The 25,050-nt window shown below is 44.9% G+C and overlaps 1 pseudogene; it reads right to left on the bottom strand.

Moving 5' to 3' along the window:
• Window positions 1–1,347: 1,347 nt before the first annotated feature.
• On the bottom strand, window positions 1,348–24,459 carry LOC101607991 (annotated as a pseudogene).
• Window positions 24,460–25,050: the final 591 nt, after the last annotated feature.

Genomic DNA, 25,050 nt, shown 5'->3' on the forward strand with positions numbered 1-25,050 from the left:
TTGGTCTGAATATTTGACCCCAAATTCATATGGTAAGGCTGTAACCTCCAGTGCCGTCTATTAGAACATGGGGCCTTTGGGGCATTGTCAGAGGTCATGAGAACAGAGCCTTCATCCCTCAAAATGGGGGGAGGGCTCATAAAAGAAGCCCTTAGAGGGTTACCTTACTCTTACTTCTTCCCCACTTCTGAGACGGTACCATCTATGCACTGAGAAACAGGTTCTCAGCAGACCTGAACCTGGTGGGTCTTAGATTTCCGAAGACACTAACAGAGCTGTGTATGAACTGCCAAATCTTTTGCCAAGTCGTCTTAAACCAGTCCATGTGGACTAAAAGATGGGGCCCATTTGAGGGAGTGCTTAGAGCAAGTATAAGGTTTGTTCTCAGAGAAAGAAGTCATGGACAGACATGGGGGTGATGGCTCATCTAATTGGGTCTCTCATGAGAGAAAAACACTTGTCAGCATTAATATCTAGCAGCATGTTCAAAACTCATCATTTAGCAATTCCATGTATCTTATTACTACTTCTATATATAAGATATGACCATCTACTGTTGCCACACATGAACATTTCTAATTCCCAGACTTGGGGGATCTCATTTTTTTTCATAATAAAACATAGAGTGGGCCCCAGAGTCATAGCAGCTATTAAAAGAAAGCCCCTTAGCCCAGCTTAGGTCCTGTGCATGAAGGCAGTCACTTCAGTTCTCCAGCTCTCAATTCATAGGAGGAGGTTAGAGGGATAAATGCAGTAACTATCAGTGTTATTGAATAGGAAGAAACAAAAAGATATGACAAAATACAATCCACAGAAACCAGGATGTCTAAGAGGGATGCATGATTCCTACTAGGGAAAAGAAATGTGGACACAATCACTGAAGAGAAGTAACTACTGAGTACAATTAGCATAGCTTCAATTGTCACAAGCAGACATGGCAGAGAACCAGGACAAAGCCAAGACTTTGAGTCCTTGGCATTCTTGGGCTTACCATATCAGTGCTGTGGTTCAACAGCCTTTGGACAGTAGGGAGAACCATAGATCCCCACCATGGCATGCAAGGGCAACATTCCTGTCAACCCCCAGCTAGGGGGTTAGGTTAGACACCATTGGAAATCCAGCCTGTACTAGTTTTGTCTGAAGGGCGTAATACGTGTGCAGAGTCTCCTTCTCCAGGGCAGAAGGGAGCTTCTTCATGAACTCTTGTTTCCTCGAGTTTACTATAACCTTATAATTTGCCTAGGAAAACTACTGCAATCTCAGCTGGCTTCTGATTTGCATGTTGCCCCAACACTACACACATGACTGACTGGATGGCCATGTTTGCCTGGTTCCTCTGAGGGCAGCTCAGTATGCTTCTTTGGACTGAATAGGTGTGATCTTGTTTGAGAAAAGTGTGCAAACATAAGGCCATATCTTATTAGTTTTGGTCCCAGAAAACTGGTGGAGTCCTCCTCAGCTCTTGTACAGGTCAATGACTGGCTTGGCCACATCTTTGTACCGTCTTAGCCTGGCAGCAACAGCTTCGGGTTTATCATCCTCCTGCTGGCCTAGTGGCTCTCCAGTGATGTCATCAACCCACCTCAGGTGCAGGGGATTGAAGTCCAGGTTATAGACCCTACCACTAGAAGGGTGAATCCAGTGTTGGCTGAGGTGATCTTTCAGTGTTTCAAATGGAATGTTCAAACTGATCACTAGATCCAGATCACAAACTCTGTCCAGGGCTTCAGCCTATACTAACGTCCTTGGAAAGCTGTCTAGTAGCCAGTGTTGTCAGAGCTGGAAATCCAGAGCAGTCATCACTTGGTAAGTGATTACATGATCTGGAACCAAAAGACCTTTCTCTAGGTACTGCTTTGCCACATCACCAACTTCCGTGTTGGCCTTGAGGTCCTCCCACAAGAAGTGGCCGCTGGATAGATCCCCGTACCACAGAGCTGGTTCCTATAGATATTGAGTCTCCATTTTATCATGGGCACAAGGACATGAGTGGGAAGTCTGAATAAAACCTGGAGTTTAGTTAATAGTGACCTGTGCAGGTTAATTGCTTCGTTCTAACAAGGTCATAGGGGAAGATGTGAACGCAGGGGAAGATGGGCCGGGAGTATAGGGAATGTTGTACACTGTGCATGCTAGACCACGTGAGGGACAGGCTGGCCACTGGCCCCGGTTAGGGTCAGAGTTCATGTCCATCTCTCACCCAGCTCTACCACCCAACAGAATCTTATGAGGAAACAGGCTGGAGAAGTTCCCGGACCTTCGCCTCTCTTCCTCTGTAGCATGGTGCTCATAGAGCCTGTGGGGGAGGGGAGAGCAGTATTGGACTCAGCATGATGTGGTGCATTTGCACACACTGCCACTTAGCTGCTTTGACATGTGTCTCCTGAATGCCAATCAGCTGTCTGTTCAGACCTTCTTAGACTGGTTCCAGGTGATTGTCTAGTCTCTTCTCCATGGGTGGCCAGGTAGTGTGTGTAGCACTATTCTCAAAATGGCTCCAAACTCACATGGAAGATCTTAGCAGCCTTCCTGCTTCCCATCCCACTGAGCATGCTCACTGGTCTAGGGCCCAGTTATTTCTCAGTACCCTGAACGAATGAGTGTATAAGAAGGTGCCATGTAGCCCTTGTTGTAACAAGGAGAAATAGGAACTAGCCCAAGTGCCCACAAGAGGGGATGACATTGGAAAGAACCTAAGTGCCCATCCAGAAGAGATGGTGCATGGGAGGTATACCCATTGTTTCAGTCAGTTAGCATTGCTGGCAGAAAACTCCCAACCAAGAGCAGCTTGTTTGGGGGGGGGGTGTCTTTTGGCTGACAGACTTGAGGGGAAGCTCCATGATGGCAGGGGAAAACAATGGCATGAGCAGAGGGTGGACATTGCCTCCTGGCCAACATCAGATGGACAACAGCAACAGGAGAGTGTGCCAAACTCTGTCAAGGGGAAACTGGTTATAACACAGATAACCCCACCCCCAATGATACATTGCCTCCAGGAGGCTTTAATTCCCAAATTGCTATCAGCTGGGGCCCCAACAGTTGGACCACCCAAGTTTATAGGGGACACCTGAATCAAATCACCACAGTCTGCCCCTGGCTCCCATAAACTGATAACCATACATGATATAAAATGCAATGCATTCAGTCAACTTTAAAAGTCCATATAGTTTTTAATCAATCTCAATGATGTTTAAACATTCCCATAGTCCAAGATCTTTTAACTGAGCCATAATACCAAAAAAAAACTTCAAAAAGCCCATATTGGCACAGAATAAACACAGCACAAAAGATGGCATTGGGCATAGCAAAGAAATATTCAACCAATACAAGATTTAAACAGGATTAGATTTAAACATTTAAACAAGCTTTAAACATTAAACTCTGTAGCTCCAAGACCAACTATAGCCAATGACAAGTCTCTAAATCCAATAATCCTAAGCAAGTCTCTGGAGTTCCAATTCTGCCCCTTCAGCTAGGCTACTCATAGTCCTGGAAATCTTCATCCAGGACCGACAGCTATCCTTAGCACCCGTCTCGTGGTCCTGGCATCTCCACTGCAACCCAGGATCCATCCTCGGGATCCACCTGTGGAAATGACCTCAAACACTGAGAAATCTTTGTGGTGTAGATCATCTCTAGTGCATAAAAAATGAAGGTGCAGGTAGGAAATAGAGGTCTCATGTTCTTTTTTGTATAAATGCATACAACTGGTACAATAGTGCAGGTCAGAGTATGGTCCTGTCTGTTATAGTGTCCAGGGCAGCAGCCACACACAGTATGTGCTATTGAGCACTGAAAATGTGGCCAGTGTGACTGAGGGCCTGATGGTACTCTATTCTAATTAAGATTAAATTGTCTTGTTGGCTAATAGGACCCTTACTGGACAATGAGTTCTAGAAGGCGACAGGGCAAACCTACTGGGGCAGAGGACAGGAGGCAAAAGAACTGCATGGGGTGTGGTTTGTTTAATCCTGTATGGTTAGAATTGGGGACTTCCGGTTAAGATGGCGGCATAGGAACCACGCCAAAGCAGCCTAGGGGAGAAAAAGCCAAAGAAAACCCATCAAAATACACTATTACTAAAAAGTGAGGTGTATAAGAAATTAAAATGGCAGCAGAGAAGTAGGAGAGATCAAGAGCATCCAGAGCCCACACAAGCAGGCCGAAGCAGCTCCAGCAGCAGCGGCCCCAGTGGCCCTGGCTCCAGCAGCAGCAGCGGCAGACCCAGCAGCAGCAGCTTCAGCAGCAGTGGTGGCAGTTCCAGCAGCGGGGGTGCTGATCTGCAGGGCCACAGTTGCCAGGGTCGGTTTGCCCCGCAGGAAAAGCCAAAGTCCAGCTCCAGAAAACAGAACAGCGGTCCAGTGACCCAGGCTGCCTACTTGACTGAGACCAAAATCATTCAAAAAGGTAACTGGGATTGCACCAGGGAAGGGTCTCACTTGGTCACAAGCTGACTTTGAACCCTCAACAGACCAGAAATCTTAACCTCTTTGTTGATAGAAGATCTGGTTGTTATAATACCTACTCTTGCATAAATACTCGGTGCTGTTGTTGATTGAATGTGTACAGTGTTTAGTTAAATTTTAGAATCTACCTGTATTTAGTTCCACTCAGCCTACTTGAATACTCCCATAGCAGGCAAACTCAACCCCTAGAAACACTTTTCTAGATACTCTGAGGGTATTAAGAGCCACACCTAACATCTTAATCTCCTACACTGAAGATGTATAACATCAGATCAATTGATACAGCTAAGAATACCCAGCTAGCTAGAAAATCCAAGCATTAACTTAATCCAAGATGCAAAAATATATATATTATTACACAAGAAAAACCAAAAATTAAGACAATATAAATCCATCAAAAAGTATTAATGCATCAGAAATGAGCTCCAATGAGAACGAGTTAGAGAAAATGCCTGAGAAAGATTTCCAAAGAATGATTGTAAATGTTCAAAGGAGTCAAAGAGGGAGTCAAAGAAAAGAAAGAGGGAGTTGGTCAAAGAAAAAAGAGGGCACAGGACACCAATTTAATGAAATAGAAATAATAAAGAAAAACCAGACAGAATTACTAGCAATGAACACAGTTAATGAAATAAACACTCTGTAGAAACTCTCACCAGTAGAATGGATGAAGGAGAGGACAGAATATCTAAGCTAGAAGACCAGGTGGCAGATCTAATACAGTCCAACAAAGAGAAAGACAAACTAATAGAAAAGTATGAGTGGGAATTTCAAGATATTTGGGACACTATGAAAAGATCAAACATAAGAATTCAGGGCATAGTAGGAGAAGAATTTCACTCCAAAGGCACAGTAGGCATCCTCAACAAAATCAAAGAAGAAAACTTCCCCCAAATTGGGAAAGAGGTGCCAATGCAGATACAGGAAGCCTTTAGAAACCCAGCCAGACAAAACCTGGAAAGAACCTCTCCTCACCTTATTATAATCAAACTACCAAACATACAATCCAAAGAAAAAATATTGAAAGCAGTTAGAAAAATCATTACCTACGAAGGCAAGCCCATCAGGATTACAGCAGATTACTCAACACAAACTTTCAAAGCCAGAAGGGCTTGCAGTGATGTATTCCAAGTTCTGAAAGATAACTGTCAACCGAGGTTACTTTATGCTGCAAAGCTTTCCATTCAAATAGAGAAATCAGGACATTCCATGACAAAAGCAGGCTAAAGGAGCATTTGAAGACAAAACCAGCTCTACAGAAAATACTTGAAAGAATCCTCCATGCTGAAGAGAAGAAAAAGCACATATATAAGGAACCTGGACAAAACAAGCAATACTCAAATACTAGTTAACACAAGAGAGCAAAGGTAGAACCAGAACCACACACAAAAAAATGGCAAACATAAATACACATCTTTCAATAATATCACTTAATATCAAGGGCCTCAAGGCCCCAACCAAAAGACAGGTTTGCAGACTGGGTTAAAAAGCAGGATCCTACAATTTGTTGTCTCCAAGAAACTTACCTTTCTACAAAGGATAGACATTATCTTAGGGTGAAAGGTTGGAAGATGGTGTTTCAAGCAAATGGGCCTAGAAAACAAGCAGGGGTTGCTATCCTAATATCTGACAAGGTAGACTTCAGTCCAACATTAGTCAAGAAAGATAAGGAAGGTCACTTTATATTGATTAAGGGCACACTCCAACAGGAGGACATTACAATCCTAAACATATATGCACCTAACATGGGGGCTCCCAAATTCATCAAACAAACACTATTAGAACTAAGGTCACAGATAAAGTCACCCACCACCACTGTGTTTGGTGTTAACACCCCACTCTCATCATTTGATAGGTCATCCCAGGAAAAAGATAAACAGAGGCATCTGGACTAAATGAGGTCCTAGAAGGAATGGACCTAACAGATATATACAGGACATTTCATCCAAAGGCTGCAGAATATACATTCTTTTCAGCAGCACATGGAACATTCTCTAAAATAGACCATATATTAGGACACAAAGCAAATCTTAACAAATTCAGGAAAATTGAAATAATTCCTTGCATTCTATCTGACCACAATGGAATTAAACTACAAATCAGTAGCAAGAAAGGCTATAGAGCATACACAAAATCATGGAAACTAAACAATACACTACTAAATGATGAATGGGTCAATGAAGAAATCAAGAAGGAAATCAAAAAATTTAGAGTCAAATGATAATGAGAACACAACATACCAAAATCTCTGGGACACAATGAAGGCAGTTCTAAGAGGTAAATTTATAGCTTTAAGTGCCTATATTAAGAAATTAGAAAGGTCGCAAGTAAATGACCTAATGCTTCACCTTAAAGCTTTGGAAAAAGAAGAACAAGGAAAACCAAAAATCAGTACACGGGAAATAATAACGATTAGGGCAAAAATTAATGAAATAGAAACAAAAAAAAAAAATCCAAAGAATTAATGAAACAAAGGGTTGGTTCTTTGAAAGGATAAAAAAGATAGATAAACCCTTAGCAAATCTGACCAAAAGAAAGAGAGAAGAGACACACATTTTTCATCTCTAATTTTATTTAACATCACAACAGATGCCAGAGAAATTCAAAAAATCATAGGGACATACTGTGTGGTTAGAATTGAATGCATTCTTAAATGCTGGACTGAAACCCAGGACAGAAAAAGGATAGTAGATGGCACCTGCTGCAATCCAAGTGGATTCAGAAGTGAGTAGTAGATATGCCCATGTTTTATCCTTAACTGCACAATGATGTGACAGGTTAGCATTAGGGTTGGCTGTGCAAAGGGTCTGCAGGACTCTGGCAGCAGCAGCTCTCCTATAAATCTAAAATCATTCCAAAAGGAGGAGATTTTAAATTCACACTCGGGCTAGAGAGAGAGAGATGGTTCAGCAGTTAAAGGCATTTGCTTGCAAAGCCTTCTGGCCCAAGTTCAATTCCCCCAGTACCCATGTAAATCCAGATGCACAGTGTATGCATGTGTCTGCAGTTTGTTTGCTGTGGCAGGAGGCCCTGGCATGCCTATACTGTGTATGCGTGTGTCTCAATAAATATTTTAAAAATTCATACTCTGTGGTTTTCTGATCTTTCATAGATTAAAAAAATCAAATACTTGAAATACCTTTGATTAAAAGTAATAGTCAAAACCAAAGTGCTTGTTGTTTCTAGGCTTGGTTCATTCAAGAACTCTGATGGGGCAACCATACAGCAACATGATGGAAAACTGGCACCTGATCTTGGGAGCCTCAAGCTTGACCTAGGGACCACCTGTTACCTGGCCCTAGCATGAGGTAGAGAACTCAGCCCACACCCACCCTGACTGATGGCTATACCATATATCCTAAGTCTTTTTAAAATTTTATTAGAGAGAGAGAGAGAATGGGCGTACCAGGGCCTATAGCCATTGCAAACGAACTCCAGACCCATGTGCTACCTTGTGCATATGGCTTATGTGGGTCCTGGAGAATTGAACCTGGGTCCTTAGGCTTCACAGGCAAATGCCTGAGCTGCTAAGCCATCTCTCCAGCCAAAAGATCCTAAGTCTTGATGGAGTCATTTATAATTGGGGCTTCACAAAAACATCACAGAGTATTTATGCAAGAATAGGTATTATGACAACCAGATCCTCTATCAACAAGGAGGTTAAGATTTCTGGTCTGGTGAGGGTTCCAAGTCAGTTTGTGACCAAGTGAGACCCTTCCCTAATGTATAATAAAAGAGGAAACAAAGCCACTATAAATCAAGAAGCAACAAATAACAAGCCCAAAATATAGCTTATTTAAGAATGGCAAATCAGACCATCCATCAGATTTAACATATAATTTATCCTGATATGGATGGTGCAATTAGTACTTCCAGTTCAGGGCTATATACCAAGTTTATTAGGCGGGTACTGACCTGGTGTAATCCCAGTTACCTTTTGGGATGATTTTGGCCTCAGTTATGCTGCACTCCTGCTTGGGTCCCTCTTTGGTGCGGTGTGGGTTCAAGTAGGCCCGCTGCTCTGTTTGCCAGAGCTGGGCACTGGTGGTGGGGGAGGGGAGGCTGTCGATAGTGGCTCTAGTTCACTTACTGGTCCACGTGATCCTCTACCTCGTGATCTACTCCTCCGTTGTTCACTGCTATTCTCCCTTCACGTTTCTTGAGTTTGCGAAGAGCTCCAGTATGAGTAGTAAATCCCCTCCCCTGGCTTTTCCTGCAGCTCAAGCCAAGCCTGGCTGCTGTGGCCCTACGGACCTGGTGCTGCTGCTGCTGGAGCTGCTTCTGCCTGCTGTGTGGGCTCTGGATGCTCTTGATCTCTCCTACTTCTCTGCTATCATTTTAATTTCTTATACACCTCACGTTTTAGTAAAAGTGTGTATTTTGCTGGTTTTTTTTTTTTCTTTTTTGGCTTTTTCTTCCCTAGGCTGCTTTGGCATGGTTCCTATGCTACCATCTTAACCAGAAGCCCATTCCTCATTTAGAAAAAGGCAGGTCCCTCCTTTGTCTGATGTCAGTAGATCTAGGGCTCAGTGGTTCTGCAGCATGACTGAGACCAGAGAAGTAAGTTGTTTTTTGTAGCAGTCATAGGGCCTCAGTGGATCCCAGGACTGCAATAAGTTCTGTAGAAAGCCTTTCATAAGAGATTAGGCTAGGGCTCCAGCCTCCTGAGGCCAGTCCTCTGGCAGCTATAGAGGCTGCCAGGCTCACCCCTACCATCCCGGACAGGTGGACAGCTCTTTTGTAATTATGAGCCTGCTTAGAAAGAAGAACTGCCAGCTCTCCTTCTGTGTACATGGTGAGGCTAGGTACCAAAGTGACTGGGGTGCAAGGGCCTGAGTGTGTTCTCGGAGAGATGCAAGTATACAGCGTGGAATCACCCCAAAAATAAATTCCCTTAGGTAAGGTGTGGTTTTCAACAATAGTTATTCCTGAAACCTCCCAACCAGCATTGAGAGATGTCCTTATACCAGCAATCCAGGCAGTTTGGAAGGGATAGTGGGATAGGGAGCTTGGAGAGAGGACACCAGAAGCAGGGAGTGTCTGAAGCAGAGGTGATAGTGTTCAGGGGGACTGCAGTAATGAGGGGGGCACTCGAGGGAAGCACACAGGAAGCAGGCAGTGTGATTGGTAAGACTGAGTTGATTGAGGAGGGAGAGAGAATTAAGGATGGACATCCAGGGGGTGGTGGAGGAGGTTAGATCATGCAGATCTTCCTGGAGCTTGCCATGAGCCTGTTTGACATCCATAACTGTCTGGATATGGGCACTTGGGGCAGTCTTAAGGGCATTTTTGAATGGATCTAAATATTTCTATTCTACCCCTACAGCGAGAGCCCACAGTGTTACCATCCCTACCATCCTATCTGCCCACTTTGGGTCACATGGATCTGCGACAGAAAACATCATGCATATCCCCTGAGATTTGAGCTGTGGTGGTTGGATGTCAGAGGATTTAGTTGGGTGACGGTAGTGGTACCAATAGGATGGGAGACTGACAGTGAGCACCCTCCTACAGACCCAGTGTAGCATGCTGATATGACTTGGTCCTGAGCAAGGCAGGGGCTCTCTTGTACCATTCTTGTATTGTGTTGGCTTCAGGGTCGTCATTGGTGACATCTGTTGTAGAGAAGGTGAGGGAGATGGGCTCCACACACCCTGTGAGAGGACAGAAGGAAGGATTGAGGAGCTTGTTATCTTCGTCAACAGCTATGACATCAAAACAGCAGGCACAAGGGGTGGGGGGATGAGCACTCAGAGGTGAGGGATAGAGGGTTTGGGGCAAGAGAGAGGAGGTAGAGGGGCATAAGCGTCAAGAGGAGTATTCTGGGATGGGGAAGAGTGGGAACATGAGAGAGTTTGAGAGGGCCCATTGGGGAGGCGGTGTACTTATCCCTGGGTGAGGTAAGGTAGGATGGAGGTGTCTTGACTCTTTAGCTGTGATAGGTGGATCCAACTGGGGGTGCCCTGAAGCTTTGCGCCTGTGGGGTGGTTAGTATCACCAGATGAGGTCCAGTCCAGAGTGGCTCGAGACCCTGTGGATAAGGCTGAGGTAGACTTGATCTCCAGGGTTCAGTGAGAGCTGTGGCTCCTTCTGGTGGTTGGGGAAGAAAGCAGTCATCATGTTCCTGGAGAAGGTTCTGGATAAAGGTGAGAGTTGGGAAGTACCCACGGAGAGGAGTTTCTGGTAATGGGGGCGGGTGTTCAATAGGAAGGGGCACCCATACATGAGTTCAAAAAGGCTAAGGAAGGAGGGGGCCGGAGGAGTAGCTCTGATTCGGGCTAAGGCAAGTGGGAGGATCTGGGACCCCAGGACAGGTGAAGTTTAGAAGTCAGTTTAGACAGGTGAGTTTTGAGAGTGGCATTTGCTCCTTCTACTTTGTCTGAGGACTGAGGCCTGTATGGAATATGAAGTTTCCAATTTATCCCCAGGGCTCTGGATACTTCCTGGGTTACCTTGGAAATGAAGGCTGGTGCACTGTCTGAATGGTAAGGGGAAGGCCAACGTGGAGCAGTGTAGACTTGGGATTATGAGAGGAGACTATGTTTGCAATTTCTCCTGTCATAGGAAAAGCTTCAACCTACCCCGATAAAGTATCCACCACAGTGAGAAGGTATTTAGATTTTGTGAGGAGGCATGTGAGTAAAATCTGCCAGCCCACCCCAGGAAGTGAGCCCCTGTGTTGGTTGGATTTGAAAGAGGGAGGGGGATGGACTCTCCTTGTGGAGAAGACTTGGCACAGAGTGAGCAAACCTGTGTCAAGGAGATTAGAGAGGAGAGGCAAGGATGGAAAAGGAGTGGGGTCAGGAATCTTTGTAGAGGACGGGCTCCCACATGAGAGATATATATTATATAGGTGGGTCAGGATGGTAGTAGCTTTGAGATCAAGCAAGCAGAGATCCCCCAGGAGCAGCCAGCCTTGTGATCCTGGGACAGCTCCAAGTTGTGTTAGTTTGGTAGTGTTCTGGGGTGTAGGAAGTAGTGAAGGAGGTAGGGGCAAGGAAAAAGGCTGAAACTGAATATGTGCTGCGGAGGCTGATTCTCTGACGACTCTGTCTGCAAAAGAGTTTCCCTTGGCCACAGGTGAAGTTAGAGCCTGGTGTCCCATACAGTGAATGACAGCCACCTTTGTAGGAAGATAGGAGGCATGTAGCAGTTTGAGGATAAGAGGCCCATTAGTAATGGGGGTTCCTTTAGCTGGGAGGAAGCCTCTTTCCTTCCAGGTAGCAGCATGGGGATGTAGAATATGGAAAGCATATTTAGGGTCAGTATAGATGTTAACCATCTTGCCCTGTGTCAAGGTTAGGGCTCTAGTGAGAGCTACCAGCTCAGTTCAGCCTTTTGGGATGTGCTCCCCTTAGGCCATGGGCCAGTCTCTATTATCTGGTCATCTGAGACAATAGCATGCCTGCTATTGGAGAGCCCTGTGAGTTAGTGCAGGAGCTGCCGTCTATATACCAGGTGTGATCAGGGTTGGGGAGAGGAGATAGAGAGATTCTAGGATTGTGATAGGTGAGTTTCTCCAGGATTTCTAGACAGGAGTGTGTAAGGTGTTTGGGCCGAGGCAGGAGGGTAGCGGGGTTAAGTGGGGGTCAAGAGTCCAGTGTGATGTTATCAAGGAAAGTGATGTGAAAGAGTTGAATTTTAGATGGGGTCAGAGTAAACAGGAAAGAGTTGGAGAGTAGATCTTTAAGCCTGTGGAAGGAGAGGGCAGTGAGTTGCCCAAAAGTGAAATTCTGTGCCCCTTGGTGGGCCTGAAAAGCAGCTGCAGCAAGAGCGTGTAGGCACAGTTGCCAGCCGCAGACAGAGGTTTCTGGTTGCTTAGACATAGGCTGCAGAGACAGCGGATGGGCCCTTCATTTGACCTAGAACTCCCACTACTATACCCCTTTTCTGTGGAATAAAGAAATACAGAAGGGCTGGAGAGATGGCTTAGCAGTTAAGCGCTTGCCTGTGAAGCCTAAGGACCCCAGTTTGAGGCTCGGTTCCCCAGGAGGGAAGGGGAGGGAGGGGGGGGGGGAGGGAGGGAGAGTTTGCATAAGATGTCAACCCAGAAGAGGAACAGGACAAGAGAAATGAATGGGAGAGGGGAGTGTCCCAGACTACACAGGGTAAGTGGGGGGGGGGATGTGTGGGGAGTGGGATAGGCTATCAATACCCAACACAGATCTGTGAGGGAAAAGTCTTACCAGAGTGGAATGGCAGGACTGACCAATTGGCCCCCCATGTCTATAACATGAGACAGGCCTTCCTGCCACTGGACTGTGACCCTGGGCTCCTCCATTGTGACGTGGAGAGTGTTGGTGGGGGCTGACGTCCGAAGGCACCAATCTTCGGCCACCAGGCCCAGAGAATTAGCAATTGGCTCTCATGGGGAATGGCCTACCTGTTGAGGCAAAGAAGGATAGTTGACTTTCCAGTGTCCACCAGTCTGCAGGGGACAGGGCCCTGGCAGCAGGTGTGGGCTGTGGCATGTTTTTGCCTAGTGGCCACCCCTGAAGCAGGGCGTTGGTGGTGAGCCCTGAGGCCCCATCGTCTTCTTTGGGGGAGGCCTCAGGGCTGCAGCCAGGAACTGGAACTGCTGTCTGCCTCTGGCCACCCCCTCAATCCATTCTTGGTCCTCTCTGTTACTAAAACCTTTAAATGCCAGGTCAAGCAGATCTACCTGAGAGGTTTGAGGGCCCTCTTCTAAGTGTTTAAGTTTTTTCCTGATGTCAGGGTCAGGAAATGGGTATTGAGAACTGTCATGCCCTCTTGGGAAGCAGAGTTGAGGCGAGTGTATTGGGAGTGCCTCAGTTAGGCATCCATAAACTCAGCTGGATTTTCATTAGACCTCTGGGTAAGCACCCAGAGTTTGTCAAAATTGACAAACTTATGGGATACCTTTTGGAGGCCAGCCAAGAGGCAAATAATCATTCTATCAAGGGCAGCCCATTTGGGGGAGTTAGTGGGAGCATGGTATTCCCAGTCAGGGTCCTCTCTGGGGACAGCAAGCATCCCTACTGGGAAAGTGTTATCAGTTAATTGAGCCTCATCAGCATGGGCCTGAGTGGCTATCCAGGCACATTCTCGTTCATCAGGAGTGATAGTTGAGGAAAGAACTACAAAGAGGTCATGCCAGTTTAGGTCATAGGCCTGGGTGAGGTAACGAAATTCCTTGGTATAGCAAGTTGGATCAGTGGAGAAAAACCCTAGACATTTTTCAATCTGGAATAAATCAGACATGGAAAAAGGAACGTGAACATGAATGATTCCTTCAGTGCCTACGACCTCATGTAAAGGGTATGTTCTGTCCCTGCAAGAATGAGTATGCTGGGCAGAAGGGGAAACAGGAAGAGAGGAGATGGGAGATGGTGGTGGTGGGAGGCACAGAGACAGAGCAGGAGGGAGATGAAGGGAAGGGAGGAAAGGTGTGGGCATCAGTCAGGGGGTCAGGAGAGGCTGAGGGAGCTGGAGGAGCCAGAGGGGCCATTGGGACCAGATCAGCTATGCATCTGGGTTGAAAGCAGAGGTTGAGGATGAGTATGAGGGTGGCTAGAGCACATTTCTGAGACCACAGCTAGAAGGACCTGGTGAGAAGAGCAGGTAGAACAGAGGGAAGGCTGTGTACAGAGTTAAAAATGCTTGGATACAGGGTATTTCAGACCACTTGCCTGTACATTGGCAGAAGTTTTCTAAATCAGTGAGAATTTAGAAATCAAAAGTACTATGTTAAGGCCATTTGGACTCATTGTCTACCTTATATTGTGGCCAGGCAGAGTTGCAGAGAAAGATCAGAAGACAAGGTTTGAAGTTATCCAAATGTCATGGAGGCTTTAAGTTCTTAAGGAGACAGGCCACGAGGGTAATATAAATTGGCTTGGAGGTTTTATTCCCTATGGAAGCATGATAGTATAGTAAAAGGGCGAGAGGAGAGAGAGAAAGAGCAAGACAAGGGTGGAAGAAAGAAAGCAGGGCTTAAGCTGGGTTTACACAGGACACCAATATGACCCCCCGGCCCGTTGGGGTGAACGGGGCCTGCACCTCTCATGTGAGCAGTGACCATACAGGTTGCAACTGTTGGCTTCTTAGCCTGTTAGTGGGCAAGGCAGATGACTGTGCTCCAGATGGCAAAAGAGGCTGGCAGTGAGAGATGAGATCTCAGGAGGGAGAGGGAGTGTCCCAAGATGGTAACCAAACCAAAAGGCACCCCTTAGGGCATGGTAGACCAGAGAGCAAAGACCCAAGGTGTTGAGATCGCATCTTTCCTGAGACCTGGGGTTAGGGCCCAAAAGCAGCCAAGGGGTGTAGCCTGGCATGCTGGCACAGCTTCCATGAGGAGGGATTAAACCCAAGAGCAGGCCAACCCAAGAGGGACACTTACCAAGGAGGGAGGAGACGGAGAAGGGAAGAGTGAGACCGACTTGTGGTGGGTGTGAAAGCCGGTATCAGGCAGAGATGGTCCAAAGCCTTCAGAGGGTCAGTGGCAGCTCGGTGGTCTGGTCAGGGGAAAGGAGGACTGGCCACCTGGAGGCCATAGAGGGCAACCGGAAGCCTCCTATCTGAGTCAGGGCACCAGATATAAGGTGTGGGAGTGACCAAAACCATGCAAATTGCTCTGAAGCAAAGATAAAAGCTTTTATTCAGGAAAAACATGAGCTTTCAGGGCTGGCTCACAAGAGAGGAGTACAGCCAACCTGAGGTTCCAGATAGTGGGATTTATAGGGCTTCTTCAGTTGCGGGGGAGGTGAGGAAGGGAAAAGTTGAATTAAAAAGGTTTCTTTGGGGGAGATCTAAGATAGCCAGAGTGTGACAACAGAACAGTGGCCAAGTGACTTATTAGATGGGGCGGGGAGTAAATCATGACCTGGGGCATTGTTAGACGAGGAAAGGATAATGGCTGGGCGGTTTCTTGAGGACTGTGGATGACCCACTTCCTTGTATCTGTTGCCATCCTGCTGTCTTAGGTCAGGATGGGCTTTCCAAAATGGAGTCACCAAACAAAGCAGTGTCGTAAAAACTAAAAGTCCCCAAGTTGTACAGCCTGACACCCACTTCCAGAGCTTTCTCCTAGAGGAGCAGAAATGCTGCAGCATTCTGGGCTCAAAGGACATGATCAAGGGTATTGGTTGTAGCACATTCTATAACATGAAACAACTGAATGTGACTTGCCTGTCCCTCAGGAGGGAAATGGAAGGATCATGACTGTTTTTCCTTAGTGTGGACTAGCACACAAGTATTAAAGGACTGAGGGCTGGAGAGATGGCTCACCAGTTAAGGTGCTTGCCTGCAAAGCCAAAGGATCCAGGTTTGTATTCCCCAGTACCCACATAAGCCAGATGAACAAGGTGGCGCATACATTCGGAGTTTGTGTACAGTGGCTGGAGGCCCTTTTGTACCCATTCAGGCTCTTCCTCTTCTACCCCTCAAAGGAATCAAATAAAGGCAGGCCTATGAAGTTTTAATTTGAAAGCATGTCTGATATATGACTGAAAAATATACTTTGGAGAAAGAACAGCAGTGTAAACTAGTTTTTGCAAGAGGAGGACAAGCTCGTGTTTATGCAAGCACAGGGGAGGGAGGGAGCACAGGGGAGGATCTTGGCTCAGGGTGAGGACATGGCGCAGCTTTCTGTAGCTCTTCGTCTCTTTAGTTCCTCAAAGCTACAAATTATTAAGACTGAAACTTTGACAAGCTGGAGAATGGAGTGGGGGAGGGGCAACATCGGCCTCAGAGCCTGTCTCCTCCCTCTCCCACCCCAATCTCGGCCCCCATAGATGCACACTGTCCCCTCCGCCTCTCCCTGCCCCTGGCCCCCTCCCCGGCCATCCTCAGCCTGTCGTCCAGGGATGTCTCACGCTGACACAGCCCATGCTGCCCAGCTCTCCAGCTGCCAGCAGGCCTGCTGCCCCGGTGTAGTCTCTACGTCTATATTCTTATTAATTTTCTTTTTATATTCTCATATCCACATATGTTTATAGATAGATATACACTTCAAATAATTGTTTCCAAAGATGGCCACATGATTGACAAGGGGAGGCTGGGAAAGTGACACCCTGTAACACCCTGCAGAACCAGTGTCCCATGGGAAGTGTCCTTGTAAAATGAGTTGTCCCTTGGATGAATTTCCCCATTGAGAAGGCACTGTGCGCTGGAACTGTGGAATGGAGCTGTGTACCCAAGGGGTTAGCATGGGGTCTTCTGGGAGGACATGCCAGGAACCGGCCCATTTTGCATCAGCTGTGAGGCCTCTGTTGATCCCTGGCCATCTCTATAAATGGTTGTACTGGGCCTTGTGCACCACAGGGGCCACTCGGAACTTGGACCTGCACCATCCAGAGGGCAATGGGCTGAGGGTGACAGGGGGATTGAAGGTCCACTCCACCCAACAAAGGCCACTGACCACTAAGTGCAATGTATGTACTATGTTTTGTCTGTAAAATTAGAAAAATGATTTCTCAATGGTTTGAGAGGAAAAGTTGAATCAACGGAAATCATTGGCTGCTTTACATGTCTCATTCACTCTTCCCCTGGGATCTCATGAGCTGGCTCAATTGATAACCCCGAAGGAAGGTCCTGTCTAGGGGTGTCCATCACACTCTGAGCACAGTGCTGTGTGAGGCTCCCTCTTTTTTTCATGGTTGGTTTAGAGAGCAGGTGATGTGGATAAGCCACAGCTCTTCCCCAGTCCCCAGATGGAAAAGGCGAGACACAGCCGAGTCCCTCTTCCAAGGTGTCTGGCAGAGAAGGTGGCAGAGACGGGCCACAGTCCAGACTTTGTCCAGCTCCTATTCTGCTCTGGGCCCGGGGACATCCGCTTCTGCCTGAAGAGCCCAGGTGGCTCCTTGTGGCCACATGTCTCACTAGATCCCCTCCCCACCCCCCCAAAAAGGGAAGGGAGATGAAAGGTGTCTCTAATAAAAAGTGACTTCACACTTGTTAGTGTCACTTAAGACAGTAAACGATGACAAATGGCACAGATGACCATCTTGGTTTAATTGAGTAATTTACATACAGCAATGAAGAGACCATGTAAATCAGCATGGCTGTATATGGAGGGGTTTAGACAACTGCTGAAAATGTTCATGAGTCCATTGCAGAAGAGGTGGCGAGAACAACATAGGAGCCAAAGTAAGGGTAGGATGCCTTACAATGCACTCGTCCAGATACAAAATGGCCTGGATATCCATGACCTCTCAATGCCTAGCACTACCTATACAAGACCTTCATAGTAGGAGAAAAATATGAGATCAAATTAAAGAGAAACTAATTGAAAAGGGGAAGGGATATGATGGAGAGTGAAGTTGCAAAGGGGAAAGGCAGGGGCAATTATCATGGTTTAGTTCTATAATTATGGAAGTTATCAAGAAGGAAATTAAAAGATGTTGCTGAAGACTCCACATATTTGGGCTGCAAGGTGACTGAGAAATCCTGCTGGAGCTGAGCTGAAAACCTCCATGTAGATCAGCTGACAGAAAGGTGAAAAAAGTTATGCTTCATGCAGTTCAATGGGAGAGAGAAAAATCACCAGTAAAAATACTCAACAATGGACACTCCAAGCCTTAAATTTGGCCATCCAGGCCAAATGAGCCAATAAGTACAATAGTGGCATGTCTGTTATGGGGGAAACCAACCACTCTCTAGGTGGACTGGAGGCCCACTCCACAGGAGGGAATACATGCCTGATACTGAAAACCTACAACAGGGATAGTCATGAGCCCTAGGAGTGTAACATCTGCTGGTATCTGGCTAAATGTATATACTATGCTCACCAAACTGCCTGGTGCTTTTCTTAATGTTCATACACATATATTAATGCTACTTTCACTTTTGGTTAGAGAAGTTTCTCTTTTCAGATGGCAGTGAGCTTGGTATGACCCAGAAGGCACCATGGTGCTGAGAAGAAGTGACAGAGGAATGCTCAGCACTGCAGTATCTCTATCACACCATCCAAGGCTCAGGGTCCATTGCAGAAGAGGTGGCGGAAAGTATGTAAGAACAAAAGGAAGGGTAGGACTCCTTACAACGTGCTCCTCCAGACACAGGATGGCCTGGATATCCATGACCTCACAGTGCCTGACACTACCTACACAAGACCATCATAATAGGAGGTAAAAGATCATGACATTAAAATAAAAGACTGATTGAGAGGGGGAGGGGATATAATGGAGAATGGAGTTTCAAAGGGGAAAGAAGGGGGAGGGAGGGCATTACCATGAGATATTGTTTTCAATCATTTAAATTAATTTTAAATTAATTTAAAAGAAACAGAAAAAAATGGGCCTGGAGAGAGGGTTCAACAGTAAAAGGCACTTGCTTTCAAAGCCTGATGATCTGGGGTTCAATTCCCTAGTACTCATTTAAAGCCAGATGCACACAATGGTGCATGTATCTGGAGTTCTTTGCAATGGCAGGAGGCCCTGGCATGTCCATTCTCTGCTCCCCCCCATCCCCCAAGCATTTATGGTCATTTGTTTTCATGATGGTAGCCAATCTGACAGGAGTAAGATGGAATTTCAACATAGTATTAATCTGCATTTCCCTGATGACTAGGGATGTAGAACATTTTTTTAGATGTTTATATGCCATTTGTATTTCTTCTTTTGACAACTCTCTATTTAGTTCCATAGCCTGTTTTTTAATTGGATTGTTTGCTTTCTTATTTAATTTTTTGAGTTCTTTGTATATTCTAGATATTAATCCTCTGTCAGATGTATAGCTGGCAAAGATTTTCTCATGTTCTGTAGGTTGCCTCTTTGCTTTATTCAGTGTCCTTTGCCATATAAAAGCTTTGTAATTTCATGAGGTCTCAGTGGTTAATCTGTGGTTGGTCTCAGTGGTTAATCTGTGGTTTTATTGCCTGAGCAATTAGAGTTATATTCAGAAAGTCCTTGCCAAGACCAATATGTTGAAGGGTTTCCCCTACTTTTCCCCCTAGTAGTTTCAGAGTTTCAGGTCTGATATAAAGGTCTTTGATCCATCTGGACTTAATTCTTGTACATGGAGAGAGAGAAAGATCTATTTTCATCCTTCTACAGATACATATCCAGTTTCCCCAGCACCATTTGCTGAAGAGGCTGTCTTTTTTTATTATTATTTAAAAGAGGCTTACCAGGTAGGCAAGAGCTTCTTTTTTGTTATTTATTTTTATTTTTATTTATTTGAGAGTGACAGAGAGAGAGAGAGAGAGAGAGGAGAGTGGGCGTGCCAGGGCTTCTAGCCACTGCAAACGAATTCCAGATGCATGCGTCCCCTTGTGCATCTGACTAACGTGGGTCCTAGGGAATCGAGCCTTGAACTGGGGTCCTTAGGCTTCATAGGCAAGCACTGAACTGCCAAGCCATCTCTCCAGCCCAAGGCTGTCTTTTCTCCATTGAGTATTCTTAGCATTTTTGTCAGATATCAGGTGACTATAGCTACCTGGACTTACATCTGGGTGCTCTATTCTGTTCCATTGATATATGTCTGTTTTTGTGCCAGTACCATGCTGTTTTTGTTACTATGACTCTGTAATATAGGTTTAAATGAGGTATGGTGATCCAACCAACCTTATTTTCATTTCTCAAAGTTGTTTTAGATATTCAAAGTTTTTTGTGCTTCAAAGGAATTTTTGGATTTTTTTTCTATTTGTGTGAAGAATGCCATTGGAATTTTGATGGGGGTTGCATTAAATGTGTAGATTGCTTTCAGTAAGATTGCCATTTTCACAGTATTGATTCTTTTGATCCAAGAACAAGAGATGTCTTTCCATTTCCTAGTGTCTTCTGTAATTTCTCACTTGAGTGTTTTAAAGTTTTCATTGTAGAGATCCTTCACTTCCTTGGTTAGGTTTATTCCAAGGTACTTTATTTATTTATTTATTTATTTATTTTGATGCAGTTGTGAATGGGAGTGATTCTCTGATTTCATCCTCTGTTTGTTTGTTGTTAGCATATAGGAAGGATATTGACTTCTGTGTGCTTATTTTGTATCCTGTTACATGGTTATAGGTGTTTATCAGCTCTAACAGTTTGGTGGTAGAGTTTTTAGGGTCCTTTATGTATAGAATCATGTCATCTGCAAATAACGATAACTTGATCTCTTCCAGTTTATATCCCTTTTATGTGTGTCTCTTGCCTTATTGCTATGGCTAAGACTTACAGTACTATATTAAATAAAAGTGGGTACAGTGGACACCCTTGTCTTGTTCCTGATTTTAGTGGCAAAGCTTCAAGTTTTTCTACATTTAGTATTATGTTGGGTGTTGGTCTGTCATAGATAGCCTTCATTATGTTCCTTCTATTCCCAGAGGACTTTCATCATGAAGGGATGTTGGATTTTGTCAAATGCTTTCTCTGCAGCTAATGAGATGATCATGTGATTCTTGTCCTTCAGTCCATTTATATAATGTATTACCTTTATTGATTTGCATATGTTGAACCATCCTTGCGTCTCTGGGATTAAGCCTACTTGATCAGGGTGAATGATCTTTCTGATATATTCTTGTATTCTTTTTGCCAATATTTTATTGAGATTTTTTTTTTGTTGTTTGTTTTGGTTTTTTGAGGTAGGGTTTCACACTAGCTCAGGCTGACCTGGAATTCACTATGTAGTCTCAGGGTAGCCTTGAACTCACAGTGATCCTCCTACCTCTGCCTCCTGAGTACTGGGATTAAAGGCATGTGCCACCATGCCCAGCTCTTGTTGAGAATTTTTCCATCTATCCTCATGAGGGAGATTGGTCTGTAATTTTCTTTTCTCTTTTTTGTTCTATCTTTGCCTTGTTTTGATATCAGGGTGATGCTGGCTTCCTAAAGGAAATTTGGTAGGATTCCTTCTTTTTCTATTTTATGGAAAAGTTTAAGAAGCATTGGTGTTGGTTCTTCCATGAAAGTCTGGTAAAATTCACCAGTGAATCCACTTAGGCCTGAACTTTTTTTAGTTGGGAGGTTTTTTGATAACTGCTTGAATCTCCATACCTGTTATAGGCCTATGTAAGTGGTTAATCTCATCTTGAATTAATTTAGGTAGGTCATGTAAATCAAGGAAATCATCCATTTCTTTCAGATTTTCAAACTTAATGGGGCATATGTCCTTATAGTACATCCCTATGATTTTTTGAATTTATCTGATATCTGTTGTGATTCTGCCTTTTTCATCTCTAATTTTCTTAATTTGTGTCTCTTCTTAAGATTTGCTAAGGGTTTATCAATCTTGTTTATCCTTTCAAAGAACCAACTCTGTTTCATTGATTCTTTGGATTTGAAAATGTTATTTTTTTTTTTTTTACAGATGAATAAAACTATATTATGGGGCTAGAGAGATTGCTCAGCAGTTAGAGCACTTGCCTTCAAAGCCTAATGACCTGGGTTTGATTCCCTAGTACCCATGTAAAGCCAGATATACAAGGTGGCACATGCATCTGGAGTTCATTTGCAATGGCTAGAGGCCCTGGCATGCCCATTCTGTTTGTCTGTCTCTCTCTGCTTGCAAATTAATAAAAATATTATCTAAAAAATTCCTTTGTGTATATGTGCCCCATCTTCATAATCCACTCATCATTGGATAGGCTTCTAAACATGGATGAGCAAATATCTGAGATAGAATATAGAGTCCTTAGGTTACATGCCCCCAGAAGTGGTATACCTAGATCATATGCTAGATCTGTGTTTCAAGCTTTGAGAAACCTACATTCTGATTTCCATAATGGCTATTAGCTTGCATTCCCAACAGGGAATAAGGGTCCCACTTTCTCCACGTTCTCACCAGAATTTTTTTTATTAATGCTAGTTATTCTGACAGGTGTGAGATGGACTCTCAGGGTGGTTGTTTTTGTTTGGGGTGTGTGTGTGTGTGTGTGTTGTGGTAGGAACTTGTTCTAGCCCAGGTTGACCTGGAATTCACTATATAGTCTTAGGGTGGTCTCAAACTCAGTGATCCTCCCCAAGTGCTGGGATTAAAGGTGTGCACTACCATACCCAGCTCAGAGTGGTCTTTTTAAATTTTAAATTTTTTTTTTTTTTTTGCTTTTTCATGGTAGGTCTCACTGTGGTCCAGGCTGACCTGGAATTAACTATGTTGTCTCAGGGTGGCCTTAAACTCATGGCAATCCTCCTACCTCTGCCTCCTGAGTGCTGGGATTAAAGGTGTGCTCCAACATGCCCAGCCAGAGTGGTCTTAATTTGCCTTCCCTGATGGCTAGGGATAATCAATACTGTTTTAGATATTTATTAGTCACTTGAATTTCTTCTTTTGAGAACTCTCTGGCCAGTTCCATAGCCCACTTTTTGATTGGGTGATTCATTTTTCTGGGTGTTTAATTTTTTGAGGTCTTTATATATTCAATATATTAATCCTCTGTCAGATGCATAGATGGCAAAAATTTCTCCTATTTTCCAGACTTTATGGTCACTCAGTTAACCATAACTGGCGGTATTCAAAAGCTTTTTTAAAAAAATTTCATGTGGTCCCATTTGTCAATTGTTGACCTTATTTTTTGAATATTTTATTTGAGAGGTGTGGGGAAGAGGCAGATAGAATGGGTACACCTAGGCCTCTGGCCACTGCAAATGAACTCCAGATGCATGTGCCCCCTTGTACATATAGCTTACATGGGTCCTAGGGAATCGAACTGGGGTCCCTAGGCTTCACAGGCAAACACCTTAACTGCTAAGCCATTTCCCTAACCCTGTAGACCTCATTTTCTGAGTGACTGGTCCTATTGAGAAAATCCCTGCCTATGCTGCCACCTTGTAGCATAGCAGTTTGATAGCTTTGAGTCTTACATTAAGGTGTTTGATCCATTCGGAATTGTTTTCTTAAATACTTTTTATTTTTTTATTTACAAACAGAGGTAGAAGAGAAATAGAATGGGCACACTAGGGCCTCCACCCATTGCAGATGAATTCCAGATGCCCATGCCACTTTGTGCATCTGATTTTACATGGGTACTGGAGACTTGAACCCTGGTCATTAGGTTTTGCAGACAAGTGCCTTAACCACTGAGCTCTCGCTCTGGCCCTAGAATTGTTTTTGCACAGAGTGAGAGACAAGAGTCTAGCTTCTTTCTTCTGTGGATATCCAGTTTTATACTGTTTGTTGAAGATGCTGTCTCCTCCAATGTTTTTTTTTTTTTTTTTATATCAAAAATCAGATAGTTATACTTGCATGGATTGATGTCTGGATCCTCTATTCTATTCCATTGACATAATTTACCTTTTGAAAAACCCCTACATTGGCTGGGTATGGTGGTACACACCTTTAATCCCAGCACTCAGGAGGAAGAGGTAAGAGGATCTCTGTGAGTTCACGGCCAGCCTGAGACTACATAGTGAATTCCAGGTCAGCAAAAGCAAGGCCCTACCTTGAAAAACCAAAAAAAAAAAAAAAAAATTAATGAAAATAAATTAGGGCTGGAGAGATGGCTTAGTGTGATTAAAGTGCTTACCTGAGAAGCTTAAGGACCCATGTTCAATTTCTCTCCAGGTCCCACATAAGCCAGACGCACAAAGGTGAGGTAAGCGCAAGGTTTCACATGTCCACTAGGTGGGTCAATCCTCTGGATTTGATTGCAGTGGCTGCAGCCCTGGTATGCCAATTCTCTCTCAAAAATAAAAACTGAAATCAACATCCTTTACACACCTTTAATCCCAGCACTCAGGAGGAAGGAAGATTGCTGTGAGTTCAAGGCCAGCCTGGGTCTACAGAGTGAGTTCCAGGTCAGCTTGGGCTAGAACCAGACCCTACCTTGAAACAAACAAACAAACAAACAAAAAAAAACCACCTGAGGATCTGTTTATTCTGTGGCATCATCCATCCATCCGCTCCATCTGCAGAAGGATGGAGCCACTGCTGTTGCTCACGATGAACACAGGCTCACTACGGCAAGCAAAAGGTCTTTCCTTATTTTGTTAATTGATTGGCACACAACATGGAGTCTGCCTGGTCCAGGTGCCAGAATCCTGGCCCAGAGCAGGGCGGCAGCGATGGAGCCACTGCTGTTGTCGTCAGAGCTGTCGGCACCCATAGCCAATGGTTCCATCGTACAAGCGCCCCATCACCCAGTCTGCGCAGACACAACTCTCAGCCCTGCCTTGGTGTAAGAATGGGGTCAAAAAATCTGCACACAGTGCTGGGGAGATGCTTGGGTGGGGGAGTACTTGCTGCCCAAGCATGAGGAGGTGAGTGAGGATCCCTAGTACCCACGTAAAAGCCGGGCACGGTGGCATACGCCTGTTCCTGGTGCTGGGGAGGCGGAGAGTGAGGATCCTGCTGGCTAGCTAGTCCCGCTGGCAGTGAGGGCCACCCACAAAACCTGCCGGGGTTAGTGTGACTGGACTCTGTGGTGGTTTGGATGTAAACATATGTCCTCCATAGACAAACATTTTATTTTTAGTAAGTTTGTAAATTCAATCTCCAGCTGCCTGGCTGGGGGAGCTGTCACTGGTGGGTGGATCCTGGGGTCCAGCCCTAAGGTATGCTTGGGGGCGGATCTGATTCCAGCCCAAAGGTGCAGAGAGGCCTGAGCTCCTGATTTTTAGTATTGCTGGCTGGTGATGGTTTCTTTCTCTGCCTAGATTTATGGATGGCAGCCAGCTTCTTTTGCCTTTAGTGGGTATGTCTCCTCTCACCC

Source organism: Jaculus jaculus, chromosome 13, assembly GCF_020740685.1.
Source record: "Jaculus jaculus isolate mJacJac1 chromosome 13, mJacJac1.mat.Y.cur, whole genome shotgun sequence".
NCBI lineage: Eukaryota > Metazoa > Chordata > Mammalia > Rodentia > Dipodidae > Jaculus > Jaculus jaculus.